At 40.3% G+C, this 14,605-nt stretch overlaps 1 protein-coding gene across 1 annotated transcript in view; it reads left to right on the top strand.

The window, feature by feature from the left end:
* The first annotated feature begins 6,203 nt into the window (after positions 1 to 6,203).
* Positions 6,204 to 14,605, top strand: part of LOC128659828 (gastrula zinc finger protein XlCGF52.1-like) — a 127,082-nt gene continuing 118,680 nt past the window's right edge. The window contains exon 1 of the mRNA XM_053713400.1: positions 6,204 to 6,229. The gene's annotated coding sequence lies outside the window, so the exon portion shown is untranslated. The remainder of the gene's footprint in view (positions 6,230 to 14,605) is intronic.

Here is a 14,605-nt window from a genome sequence, read left to right as displayed (position 1 = left end):
GATCGAGTGTTAGGTGAAAAAAGCAATTTTTTGCCTTTCCCATTGATCTCTATGGGAGACTGTCTAACGCGGGCAGTATTACGCGTGTGACATACACGCGTTAGGAGCATCGTTAGATGGTCTTATATTAACTCTAAATACCGGAGTCAAACAATGACGTGCGTTAGACATAAACACGCGTGGCGTTAACAACCCATCTACCGCCGAACTCCAAATCTAGGCCATAGTTTGAAAGTATAACTTTTTATGCATATGTAAAAATCATAGATAAAATGGCTCCTTGCATCTGTAAAGTCCTTGCATAAAGGGGCAGTAAACTGAAATGTAGTTAAAATGTATATATTACTAAAAAAATATATCTTTCAGAAGGGCAACTACCATTTGTGTATTAAGGAGGAAACCTTTATGCATGGTTTTAAATATAGAATTTCTACAGCATTGTCAAATAATCATAAATACACTGCTGCAGATTGCTAAAAAAAAAATGTTTTTTATGGACCCCTGGCCCCACCATACTACTACCACACTGAAGTTACAATCCAAAATTGCACAAAGAAATAAAAAAAAAAATTACTATGTAAGTCCTACCTCCTCTGCAAATGAAAGTGCTCTGCCATCTGACTCAGACACACACTGTACAAACTTAAAGGGCTACTGGACCCACAATTTTTCTTTCATGATTCAGATAGAGCATGCAATTTTAAGCAGCTTTATAATTTATTCCTATTATAATTTTTTATTCGTTCTCTTGCTATCTTTATTTGAAAAGTTAGGAATGAAAGCTTTGGCGCATGACTATTTTTTGTTCAGTACCCTGGATAGAGCTTGCTAATAGGTGCCTGCATTTAGCCATCCAATAAGCAAGCGTAACCCAGGTTCCCAAACTAACATGGGCCGTCTCAAACGCTTTTATTTCTTCTTTTTCAGATAAATATAGGAAGAGAACGAAGAAAATTTGATAATAGAAGTAAATTAAAAAGATGCTTAAAATTGCATGCTCTATCTGAATCTAGAATGAAAAAGATTGTGTTTAGTATCCTTTTAAGTGCCAAGTCTGTCTCACTATGCATAGTGGTTTAGTGCACACTCAAAAATCCTCTCAAATGCTAATGCTTTACTCATTTTAATAAAATTGACCACACTCAGTAGCACTCTGCTGTAGTACCCTCTGGTGGCTGCCAAAAGTGTTTAAAGAAAATAATAGTTGTTCTTGCCTCATGGGGCACCCTGTCCCATTTGGCCCCTAACAGGAGTCACCCCTGTAACCCCCTGATGGCAGCCAGGTGTGATTTACGGAGATGATGCATTTATAACTTACAATAATCATTACTTTTGCCCTAACAGAACATAAGTTAATGTAAAGAATGTGCTTATTTAACCTTATTAATAACAATCAGCATAAACCACTGTGAATGAACATTAAGAACAGGAAAGCAAAATATTTAGTTTTCTGAATTATTGTGTCTATTGATTGTTACGTTAAAGTCCATTTAAAAAAAAAAAAAAATTGAGTGGAGGTCAAATGTTTCCTATCTTGAGTGGAGCTCCAGTTTGGCACAAGTTTGTTTGCCATATAAAGCGTTGGTTCAGGCTTAGAACATATATCCACACAGAAATGAGTGTCGCAAATAATTTTAAACCTTTTTAAATACAAGTTACTTTTAAAAAAGGTAAAATATATTCAGTGGCAAGGTTGGCACAAGTTTGTTTGCCATATAAAGCATTGAGTCAGGCTTAGAACTTAAAAATATGAAGTGGTTCATGCCCTGTATATATGTACACAGAAATGAGTGACTCATCGGATTTCAACCCTTTTTAAATACCAGTTTAAATACCAGTTACTTATTCAGAAAAGGTAAAATATATGAAGTGGCCAGGTTGGCACAAAAAAATTGCTATAATAAGCATTAGGCACGGCTGAAAAAATGTATATTCTATGAAAATGTTCATGCCGAGTATATATCATCACAGAAATAAGTGACCAAAAGGATTTTTACACTTAAAATACCAGTTACTTATTCAGAAAAGGTAAAATATATGAAGTGGCAAGGTTGGCACCAGATTGTTTGATATAAAAAGCATTGTGACAGGCTGAAAACATGTATATCCTATAGAGAGGCTTATGCCATGTATATAAGCACACATTAATGAGCGTTCCAAAGGATTTTAAAAGTTTTTAAATACTAATTACTTATTTAGAAAAGGTAAAATATATGAAATGGCAAGGTTGCCTGCAATTTTTTTGCTATAAAAAGCGTTGGGCCAGGTTGATAATATGTCTATTCTATAATGGGGTTCATGCCCTGTATATATCCACACATAAATTAGTGGGCCAAATGATTTTAACCCTTTTTAAATACCTTTACTTAAGATAAGATAAAATATATGAAGTTGCAAAGTTGGCACCAGATTGTTTGCATTGGGCCATGCTGAAAATATTTGTCTATTCTATGATGAAGTTCATGCCGAGTATTTATCATCACAAAAATGAGTGACCCAAAAGGATTTTAACCCTTTTAAAATAACTGTTTATTATTCATAAAAGGTAAAATATATGAAGTAGCAAGGTTGTGACCAATGTTTTCCATAAAGAGCGTTGGGCAAGTCTGATAACATGTCTGTCCTATGATGGGGTTCATGCCGTGTATATATCCACAAATAAATAAGGGGCTCAAAGGATTTGAACTCTTTTTAAAATAACAGTTACTTTTTGAAAACATAACCAAATTTGTTCCAAATTTGCTATCTGTTTATTGCAATACTAGTGTTAAAGTCCGTGTAGTCGGTCAAAAATGTGTCCAACTTACTAACCACTCCCTTATTTACCCACCTCTCCCTCCAAGAACCTTTGCCTACCATCTGACCCCCCCATCCACTCAGATCTCCTCTCTCTTATCCCCCCTCCCTCTTTCACCCTCCCTGCCACTTTCAACATCTAATTTTCTGCAGCGCAGAGGTACCACCCGCTCCCGTCTATATCTATCACCAATCCCTCTATCTCTATCACTATCCATATATCCCTCTATTGCTGTGTCCATCTATCCCTATCCGTCTATCCCTCTATCTCTATTCCTCTATCTCTATCCCTATCTCCCTATACCTATATCCATTTATCTCTATCCATCTATCACTATCCTTCTATCCCTATCTTAACATATTTTTTTTATGCAGCGCAGTGGTCCCAGCCTCTCCAGCCCCTCCAGCGATGGGGCTCCCACCTGCCTCCCTCCTTACCCTCCCACGCCACCGATTGGCACCACCGCTGCACAATACAGAAAGGGACACAGATTGCAGAAATGCCTCAATATTGAGGCATAGTGCATTACCATTTTCGAAGCAACCATTGCAGAGAGGGCCAGTGATGGTGCCGATCGTTGGTGGCATGCGAAGGATAGGAGGGAGGCAGGTGGGTGGCCCATCACTGGAGGTAGGAGGAAGAAGGCGGTAGGGTGTGTGAGAGGGGCAGGAGCGGGTGGGAATGCTTATACTACGGAAAAAGTTGGAAGCTGGAAGGAGGGAGAGGGGGATAATAGATTAGTAAAAAAACTGGGAGAGGTTAGAGTGGTAGGGGAATGAGGGTGGGCAAATACACTACAGATTTTATTTTATATATCTACTGTATATAAAAAAAATAAAAGCAAATAAATATTAGCTACTGGCAGACAGCTGAAAGTACATAACATGTACGCTAAAAGGTAGAAGGGGGGGGGGTAGAGAGCTGTTTGGGGGGGGGTCTGAACAAAGGAGATCCCAGAGAAGCATTTACAACCATTTGTGCTATAATTGCACAAGCTGTTTGTTCAGTGATAAACCCAAAGTTTGTGAAAAAGTAAAAGATTTTTTTTATTTGATTGCATTTGGCGGTGAAATGGTAGCATGAAATATAGCAAAATGGGCCTAGATCAATACTTTGGTTTGTCTACTACACTAAAGTGAAAATTAAACGTACAAGCTCCCTACAAGATAATGGATTAACACCTTCACTGCTGGGCATAATACAAGTGTGGTGCGCAGCAGCATTTAGCGGCCTTCTAATTACCAAAAAGCAATCCCAAAGCCATAAATGTCTGCTATTTCTGAACAAAGGGGATCCCAGAGAAGCATTTACAACCATTTGTGCCATAATTGCATAAGCTGTTTGTAAATAATTTCTGTGAGAAACCTAAAGTTTGTGAAAAAGTGAATTTTTTTTTTGTATTTTATGCATTTGGCGGTGAAATAGTGGCATGAAATATACCAAAATGGGCCTAGATCAATACTTTGGGATGTCTACTAAAAAAAAATATATACATGTCAATGGATATTCAGGGATTTCTGAAAGATATCAGTGTTCCAATGTAACTAGCGCTCATTTTGAAAAAAAGTGGTTTGGAAATAGCAAAGTGCTACTTGTATTTATTGCCCTATAACTTGCAAAAAAAGGCAAAGAACATGTAAACATTGGGTATTTCTAAACTCAGGACAAAATTTAGAAACTATTTAGCATGGGTGTTTTTTGGTGGTTGTAGATATGTAACAGATTTTGGGGGTCAAAGTAAGAAAAAGTGTTTTTTTTTTCATTTTTTCCTCATATTTTATAAAAAAAATTATAGTAAATTATAAGATATGATGAAAATAATGGTATCTTTAGAAAGTCCATTTAGTGTCGAGAAAAACGGTATATAATATGTGTGTGTACAGTAATGAGTATATAAACGGTATATAATATGTGTGGGTACAGTAATGAGTATATAAACGGTATATAATATGTGTGGGTACAGTAATGAGTATATAAACGGTATATAATATGTGTGTGTACAGTAATGAGTATATAAACGGTATATAATATGTGTGGGTACAGTAAATGAGTAAGAGGAAAATTACAGCTAAACACAAACACTGCAGAAATGTAAAAATAGCCCTGGTCCTTAAAGGGACACTAAACCCCCCAAAAAAGTTATCAGTAATCTCAAAATGAATAAATTTTATAGCAGTTTGTAATTTACATTCCGTTTCAAATTTCTACCATTTAGTAGTAATCATATTCTTAAAATTAGCCGATTTCCAAACCCACCGCCGGGTATGCTTTGCCCTAGGCGAATCCACACTGATAACCCAGGTTATGAAAATGGCGGAAGATTGCTGCAATGCGCATGCGCTACCTTCCACAGCCGGATATGCGTTGCCTTAGGTGAATACACAGATAACCCAGGTTCTGAAAAAGGGCGAAAGATTGCCGCAATGCGCATGCGCTAGCCTTCTAAACTGTCATCCTTTACGTCACTTGCGAGATTCCATTGACATTATGTTGGTAATCTCGGCATCAAGGGCTGGATATGCGTTTGCGCGAGGTACACGATCGGAATACGCATGCGCAGTGGGAAAAATGTATTACATAATCATATGCATAAAATCGGCATCTGATTGGAGATTGCTTTTCCGCTATTACAGCCCATATTTGAGGGTTGGATTGAGTGAGGTAATCATTGAAAATAAAAATGATATTTTAAAATGTATTGCTGCTTTGTTGGAGTGTAAAAGTATTTGATTAATGATATGATATTGATTGCTATGTGAAATTTGTATTCCGGTTCTACAAAAAAAAAAAAAGTTTTGGAATCCTTTAAAGGGACATGAAACCCAAATTTTTTATTTCATGATTTAGAAAGAGCATGCAATTTTAAACAACTTTCTAATTACTTGTATTATCTAATTTGCTTCACTTTCTTGGTATACTTTGCTGAAAAGCATATCTAGATAGGCTCAGTAGCTGCTGATTGGTTGCTGCACATTGATGCCTCCTGTTATTGGCTCACCCATGTGCATTGCTATTTCTTCAACAAAGGATATCTAAAGAATGAAGCAAAATAGATACTAAAAGTAAATGGGAGTGTTGTTTAAAATTGTATTCTCTACTTGAATCCTGAAATAAAATTGTTGGGTTTAGTGTTCCTTTAAGGGTAAGAAAATGTAACAATGGTCTGGTCACTAAGGGGTTAATGTTCATTCACAGTGGTTACCTTATAAATCACAATCTGCATAAAACACTGTGAATGAACATTAAGAGCAAGAAAGCTACAAAATGTTTCGTTTTCATAATCATTGTCACAGTCTATAGCTTGTTTGTTACATTAAAGTTGATTTAAAAAGAAAAAAAGCTTTGAGTGGAGGTCACATGTTTCCTGTCTAGAGTGGAGCTCCATTGTTCTGTTGTTCTCCTCCCATTTACTTCCTGTGCAGCTGCTGCTGGGTGAGTGAGTCAGGCTGTGTGTATTGTGTGATAAAACGTTTTAGTCACTTTCTGGTCTTCTTAAAAAGTTTATAATTGTTATAAATGTTGTTGTTTTATTATTCACCTGCTTGTGCCAGGCAATGGGATACTAAGTACTGTTCAACTCTCTCTTCTAGTGAAGGGTTAATACACACTGTGCTGCTCTCTGTGCTAGTGAAGGGTTAATACACACTGTTCTGCTCTCTGTGCTAGTGAAGGGTTAATACACATTGTGCAGCTCTCTGTGCTAGTGAAGGGTTAATACCCACTGTGCTGCTCTCTGTGCTAGTGAAGGGTTAATACACACTGTGCTGCTCTCTGTGCCAGTGAAGGGTTAATACACACTGTGCTGCTCTCTGTCCCAGTGAAGGGTTAATACACACTGTCCTGCTCTTTGTCTTAGTGAAGGGTTAATACACACTGTGCTGCTCTCTGTGCTAGTGAAGGCTTAATACACACTGTGCAGCTCTCTGTGCTAGTGAAGGGTTAATACACACTGTGCTGCTCTCTGTGCTAGTGAAGGGTTAATACACACTGTGCTGCTCTCTGTGCTAGTGAAGAGTTAATACACACTGTGCTGCTCTCTGTGCTAGTGAAGAGTTAATACACACTGTGCTGCTCTCTGTGCTAGTGAAGAGTTAATACACACTGTGCTGCTCTCTGTCTTAGTGAAGGGTTAATACACACTGTGCTGCTCTTTGTCTTAGTGAAGGGTTAATACACACTGTGCTGCTCTGTGTGCTAGTGAAGGGTTAATACACACTGTGCTGCTCTCTGTGCTAGTGAAGGGTTAATACACACTGTGCTGCTCTCTGTGGTAGTGAAGGGTTAATACACACTGTGCTGCTCTCTGTGCTAGTGAAGAGGTTAATACACACTGTGCTGCTCTCTGTGGTAGTGAAGGGTTAATACACACTGTGCAGCTCTGTGTGCTAGTGAAGGGTTAATACACACTGTGCTGCTCTCTGTGCTAGTGAAGGGTTAATACACACTGTGCTGCTCTCTGTGGTAGTGAAGGGTTAATACACACTGTGCTGCTCTCTGTGGTAGTGAAGGGTTAATACACACTGTGCTTCTCTCTGTGCTAGTGAAGGGTTAATACATATTGTGCTGCTCTCTGTGCTAGTGAAGGGTTAATACACACTGTGCTACTCTCTGTGCTAGTGAAGGGTTAATACACACTGTGCTGCTCTCTGTGCTAGTGAAGGGTTAATACATATTGTGCTGCTCTCTGTGCTAGTGAAGGGTTAATACACACTGTGCTGCTCTCTGTGCTAGTGAAGGGTTAATACACACTGTGCTGCTCTCTGTGCTAGTGAAGGGTTAATACACTGTACTGCTCTCTGTGCTAGTGAGGGGTTAATACACACTGTGCTGCTCTCTGTGCTAGTGAAGGCTTAATACACACTGTGCTGCTCTCTGTGCTAGTGAAGGGTTAATACACACTGTGCTGCTCTCTGTGCTAGTGAAGGGTTAATGCACACTGCTGCTCTGTGCTAGTGAAGGGTTAATACACACTGTGCAGCTCTCTGTGCTAGTGAAGGGTTAATACACACTGTGCTGCTCACTGTGCTAGTGAAGGGTTAATACACACTGTGCTGCTCTCTGTGTCAGTGAAGGGTTAATACACACTGTGCTGCTCTCTCTGCTAGTGAAGGGCTAATACATACTGTGCTGCTCTCTGTGCTAGTGAAGGGTTAATACACACTGTGCTGTTCTCTGTGCTAGTGAAGGGCTAATACACACTGTGCTGCTCTCTGTGCCAGTGAAGGGTTAATACACACTGTGCTGCTCACTGTGCTAGTGAAGGGTTAATACACACTGTGCTGCTCTCTCTGCTAGTGAAGGGCTAATACATACTGTGCTGCTCACTGTGCTAGTGAAGGGTTAATACACACTGTGCTGCTCTCTGTGCTAATGAAGGGTTAATACACACTGTGTTGCTCTCTGTGCTAGTGAAGGGTTAATACACACTGTGCTGCTCTCTGTGTCAGTGAAGGGTTAATGCACACTGTGCTGCTCTCTGTGCTAGTGAATGTGTTAATACACACTGTGCTGCTCTCTGTGCTAGTAAAGGGTTAATACACACTGTGCAACTCTCTGTGCTAGTGAAGGGTTAATACACACTGTGCAGCTCTCTGTTCTAGTGAAGGGTTAATACACAATGTGCTGCTCTCTGTGCCAGTGAAGGGTTAATACATACTCTTTGTCTTAGTGAAGGGTTAATACACACTGTGCTGCTCTCTGTGTTAGTGAAGGGTTAATACACACTGTGCTGCTCTCTGTGCTAGTGAAGGGTTAATACACACTGTGCAACTCTCTGTTCTAGTGAAGGGTTAATACACACTGTGCTGCTCTCTGTGCTAGTGAAGGGTTAATACACACTGTGCAACTCTCTGTTCTAGTGAAGGGTTAATACACACTGTGCTGCTCTCTGTGCTAGTGAAGGGTTAATACACACTGTGCTGCTCTTTGTCTTAGTGAAGGGTTAATACATACTGTGCAACTCTCTGTGCTAGTGAAGGGTTAATACACACTGTGCAGCTCTCTGTGCTAGTGAAGGGTTAATACACACTGTGCTGCTCTCTGTGCTAGTGAAGGGTTAATACACACTGTGCTGCTCTTTGTCTTAGTGAAGGGTTAATACACACTGTGCTGCTCTCTGTGCCAGTGAAGGGTTAATACACACTGTCCTGCTCTTTGTCTTAGTGAAGGGTTAATACACACTGTGCAACTCTCTGTGCTAGTGAAGGGTTAATACACACTGTACTGCTCTCTGTGCTAGTGAAGGGTTAATAATTGTTATAAATGGTGGTTGTAGATATGTAAGAGATTGTTAGGTTCAAATTTAGAAAAAGTGTGTTTTTTTTCAATTTCTTCCCTCATATTTTATCATTTTTGTTATATTAAATTATAAGATTTTATGAAAATAATGCTATATTTAGAAAGTTAATTTAATGGTGAGAAAACTGGTATATAATATGTGTGGGTACAGTAAATGAGTAAGAGAAAAATTACAGCTGAACACAAACACCGCAAAAAACATAATTTATGTAAGAACTTACCTGATAAATTAATTTATTTCATATTAGCAAGAGTCCATGAGCTAGTGACGTATGGGATATACATTCCTACCAGGAGGGGCAAAGTTTCCCAAACCTCAAAATGCCTATAAATACACCCCTCACCACACCCACAATTCAGTTTAACGAATAGCCAAGAAGTGGAGTGATAAGAAAGGAGCGAAAGCATCAAAAATAAGGAATTGGAATAATTGTGCTTTATACAAAAAAATCATAACCACCACAAAAAAAGGGTGGGCCTCATGGACTCTTGCTAATATGAAAGAAATGAATTTATCAGGTAAGTTCTTACATAAATTATGTTTTCTTTCATGTAATTAGCAAGAGTCCATGAGCTAGTGACGTATGGGATAATGAATACCCAAGATGTGGAACTTCCACGCAAGAGTCACTAGAGAGGGAGGGATAAAATAAAGACAGCCAATTCCGCTGAAAAATAATAATAATCCACAACCCAAAACAAAAGTTTTTAATCTCAAAATAATGAAATTATAAGCAGAAGAATCAAACTGAAACAGCTGCCTGAAGTACATTTCTACCAAAAACTGCTTCAGAAGACGAAAACACATCAAAATGGTAGAATTTAGTAAAAGTATGCAAAGAAGACCAAGTTGCTGCTTTGGAAATCTGATCAACAGAAGCTTCATTCCTAAACGCCCAGGAAGTAGAAACTGACCTAGTAGAATGAGCCGTAATTCTTTGAGGCGGGGAATTACCCGACTCTACATAAGCATGATGAATCAAAGACTTTAACCAAGACGCCAAAGAAATGGCGGAGGCCTTCTGACCTTTTCTGGACCCAGAAAAGATAACAAATAGACTAGAAGTCTTTCTAAAATCCTTAGTAGCTTCAACATAATATTTCAAAGCTCTTACTACATCCAAAGAATGTAAAGATCTCTCCTTTGAATTCTTAGGATTAGGACATAATGAAGGAACAACAATCTCTCTACTAATGTTGTTAGAATTCACAACCTTAGGTAAAAATTTAAATGAAGTTCACAACACTGCCTTATCCTGATGAAAAATCAGAAAAGGAGATTCACAAGAAAGAGCAGATAACTCAGAAACTCTTCTAGCAGAAGAGATGGCCAAAAGGAACAGAACTTTCCAAGAAAGTAATTTAATGTCCAGAGAATGCATAGGTTCAAACGGAGGAGCTTGCAAAGCCCTCAGAACCAAATTAAGACTCCAAGGAGGAGAAATTGACTTAATGACAGGTTTGATACGAACCAAAGCCTGTACAAAACAATGAATATCAGGAAGATTAGCAATCTTTCTGTGAAAAAGAACAGAAAGAGCAGAGATTTGTCCTTTCAAGGAACTTGCAGACAAACCTTTATCCAAACCATCCTAAAGAAACTGTAAAATTCTAGGAATTCTGAACGAATGCCATGAGAATTTATGAGAAGAACACCAAGAAATGTAAGCCTTCCAGACTCGATAATAAATCTTCCTAGACACAGATTTACGAGCCTGTAACATAGTATTAATTACTGAGTCAGAGAAACCTCTATGACTAAGAATCAAGCGTTCAATTTCCATACCTTCAAATTTAATGATTTGAGATCCTGATGGAAAAAAGGGCCTTGAGATAGAAGGTCTGGTCTTAACGGAAGAGTCCAAGGTTGGCAACTGGCCATCCGAATGAGATCCGCATACCAAAACCTGTGAGGCCATGCTGGAGCCACCAGCAGCACAAACGAACGTTCCATTATAATTTTGGAAATCACTTTTGGAAGAAGAACTAGAGGCGGAAAGATATAGGCAGGATGATAATTCCAAGGAAGCGACAACGCGTCCACTGCCTCCGCCTGAGGATCCCTGGATCTGGACAGATACCTGGGAAGTTTCTTGTTTAGATGAGAGGCCATCAGATCTATTTCTGGAAGTCCCCAGATTTGAACAATCTGAAGAAATACCTCTGGGTGAAAGGACCATTCGCCCGGATGTAACGTCTGGCGACTGAGATAATCCGCTTCCCAATTGTCTACACCTGGGATGTGAACCGCAGAGATTAGACAGGAGCTGGATTCCGCCCATACAAGTATCCGAGATACTTCTTTCATAGCCTGAGGACTGTGAGTCCCACCCTGATGATTGACATATGCCACGGTTGTGACATTGTCTGTCTGAAAACAAATAAACAATTCTCTCTTCAGAAGAGGCCAGAACTGAAGAGCTCTGAAAATCGCACGGAGTTCCAAAATGTTGATTGGTAATCTCGCCTCCTGAGATTCCCAAACCCCCTGCGCTGTCAGAGATCCCCATACAGCTCCCCAACCTGACAGACTCGCATCTGTTGAGATCACAGTCCAGGTTGGATGAACAAAAGAAGCCCCTTGGACTAAACGATGTTGATCTATCCACCACGTCAGAGAGTGTCGTAAATTGGGATTTAAGGATATTAATTGTGATATCTTTGTAAAATCCCTGCACCATTGGTTCAGCATACAAAGCTGAAGAGGTCGCATGTGAAAACGAGCAAAGGGGATCGCGTCCGATGCAGCAGTCATGAGACCTAGAATTTCCATGCATAAAGCTACCGAAGGGAATGCTCTCTTTTGCTCTCTCTCCCCCTCTCTTTATCCCCCCCTCTTCTGCTCTCTCTATCCCCCCTCTTTAGAGCTCTCTATCTCTCACGGCGCATCCGGCCTCGGCCCCATCCCGCCCGGCCACGCCCGTCCGGCCATGCCCATTCCACGCTAGATGCCAAGTTAGGTAGGCCAAGTGTGTTTGTCCTCGTGCGCAGTCTCTACTGTGCATGACGGCGTCAGACAAACACACTTGGCCTTTTATTATATAGGATAATTTATATTATTTTTTTTTTAAAAAAAAGATATATATTATTTGGTCAGGTAACAATTTAAAGGGACATTAAACCACTTTTTTTTTTGGGGGGGGGGGGGGAGTTGCGCAGTAGCCGGTGAAGCCACCTCCCTGAAATGAGTGTTTGCAGGTTGGGATGTCTGTAAACCACCAAGAACAAAAAAGCTGCACAATGTTTAGTTTTCAGAATTATTGTCTATAGGTTGTTTGTTACATTAAAGTTGATTTAAAAAAAAAAAAAAAGCAAACAAAAAAAACCTTTGAGTGGAGGTCACATGTTTCCTGTCTAGAGTGGAGCTCCATTGTTCTGTTGTTCCCCTCCCATTTACTTCCTGTGCAGCTGTTACTGGGTGAGTGAGTCAGGCTGTGTGTATTGTGTGATAAAACGTTTTAGTCACTTTCTGGTCTTCTTAAAAAGTTTATAATTGTTATAAATGTTGTTGTTTTATTATTCACCTGCTTGTGCCAGGCAATGGGATACTAAGTACTGTTCAACTCTCTCTTCTAGTGAAGGGTTAATACACACTGTGCTGCTCTCTGTGCTAGTGAAGGGTTAATACACACTGTGCAGCTCTCTGTGCTAGTGAAAGGGTTAATACACACTGTGCTGCTCTCTGTGCTAGTGAAGGGTTAATACACACTGTTCTGCTCTCTGTGCTAGTGAAGGGTTAATACACATTGTGCAGCTCTCTGTGCTAGTGAAGGGTTAATACACACTGTGCTGCTCTCTGTGCCAGTGAAGGGTTAATACACACTGTGCTGCTCTTTGTCTTAGTGAAGGGTAAATACACACTGTGCTGCTCTGTGTGCTAGTGAAGGGTTAATACACACTGTGCTGCTCTCTGTGCTAGTGAAGGGTTAATACACACTGTGCTGCTCTCTGTGCTAGTGAAGGGTTAATACACACTGTGCTGCTCTCTGTGCTAGTGAAGGGTTAATACACACTGTGCTGCTCTTTGTCTTAGTGAAGGGTAAATACACACTGTGCAACTCTCTGTCTTAGTGAAGGGTAAATACACACTGTGCTGCTCTGTGCTAGTGAAGGGTTAATACACACTGTGATGCTCTCTGTGCCAGTGAAGGGTTAATACACACTGTCCTGCTCTTTGTCTTATTGAAGGGTAAATACACACTGTGCTGCTCACTGTGCTAGTGAATGGTTAATACACACTGTCCTGCTCTCTGTGCTAGTGAAGGGTTAATACACACTTTTCTGCTCTCTGTGCTAGTGAAGGGTTAATACACACTGTGCTGCTCTGTGTGCTAGTGAAGGGTTAATACACACTGTCCTGCTCTTTGTCTTAGTGAAGGTTAAATACACACTGTGCAACTCTCTGTGCTAGTGAAGGGTTAATACACACTGTGCTGCTCTCTGTGCTAGTGAAGGGTTAATACACACTGTGCTGCTCTCTGTGCTAGTGAAGGGTTAATACACACTGTGCAGCTCTCTGTGCTAGTGAAGGGTTAATACACCCTGTGCTGCTCTCTGTGCTAGTGAGGGGTTAATAAACACTGTGCTGCTCACTGTGCTAGTGAAGGGTTAATACACACTGTGCTGCTCACTGTGCTAGTGAAGGGTTAATGCACACTGTTCTGCTCTCTGTGCCAGTGAAGGGTTAATGCACACTGTCCTGCTCTCTGTGCTAGTGAAGGGTTAATACACACTGTTCTGCTCTCTGTGCTAGTGAAGGGTTAATACACACTGTGCTGCTCTCTGTGCCAGTGAAGGGTTAATACACACTGTGCTGCTCTCTGTGCCGGTGAAGGGTTAATACACACTGTGCTGCTCTCTGTGCTAGTGAAGGGTTAATACACACTGTTCTGCTCTCGGTGCTAGTGAAGGGTCAATACACACTGTGCTGCTCTCTGTGCCAGTGAAGGGTTAATACACACTGTGCTGCTCTCTGTGCTAGTGAAGGGTTAATACACACTGTCCTGCTCTTTGCCTTAGAGAAGGGTTAATACACACTGTCCTGCTCTTTGTCTTATTGAAGGGTAAATACACACTGTGCAACTCTCTGTGCTAGTGAAGGGTTAATACACACTCTGCAACTCTTTGTGCTAGTGAAGGGTTAATACACACTGCTTCTCTCTGTGCTAGTGAAGGGTTAATACACACTGTGCTGCTCTCTGTGCTAGTGAAGGTTTAATACACACTATACTGCTCTTTGTACTAGTGAAGGGGTTAATTAACTCTGGAAACGGATAATACACTCTGTGCTACTCTTTGTGATATTGAAGAGTTGATTCACAAAGTGCTGCTCTCTGTGCTGGTTAAGAGAGCTAATACACACTGTGCAGCTCTCTATGCCAGTGAAAGGGTTAATACTGTGCTGCTCTCTGTGCTAGTGAAGGGTTAATACACACTGTTGCTCTTTGTGCTAATGAAGGGTTAATACACACTGGGCTGCTCTCTATGCCAGTGAAGGGGTTAATACTTTGC

Source organism: Bombina bombina, chromosome 5 (genome assembly GCF_027579735.1).
Source record: "Bombina bombina isolate aBomBom1 chromosome 5, aBomBom1.pri, whole genome shotgun sequence".
Taxonomy (NCBI): Eukaryota; Metazoa; Chordata; class Amphibia; order Anura; family Bombinatoridae; genus Bombina; species Bombina bombina.
The sequence above is the reverse complement of the archived record's forward strand: the minus strand, read 5'-3'. Positions and strand labels throughout refer to the sequence as shown.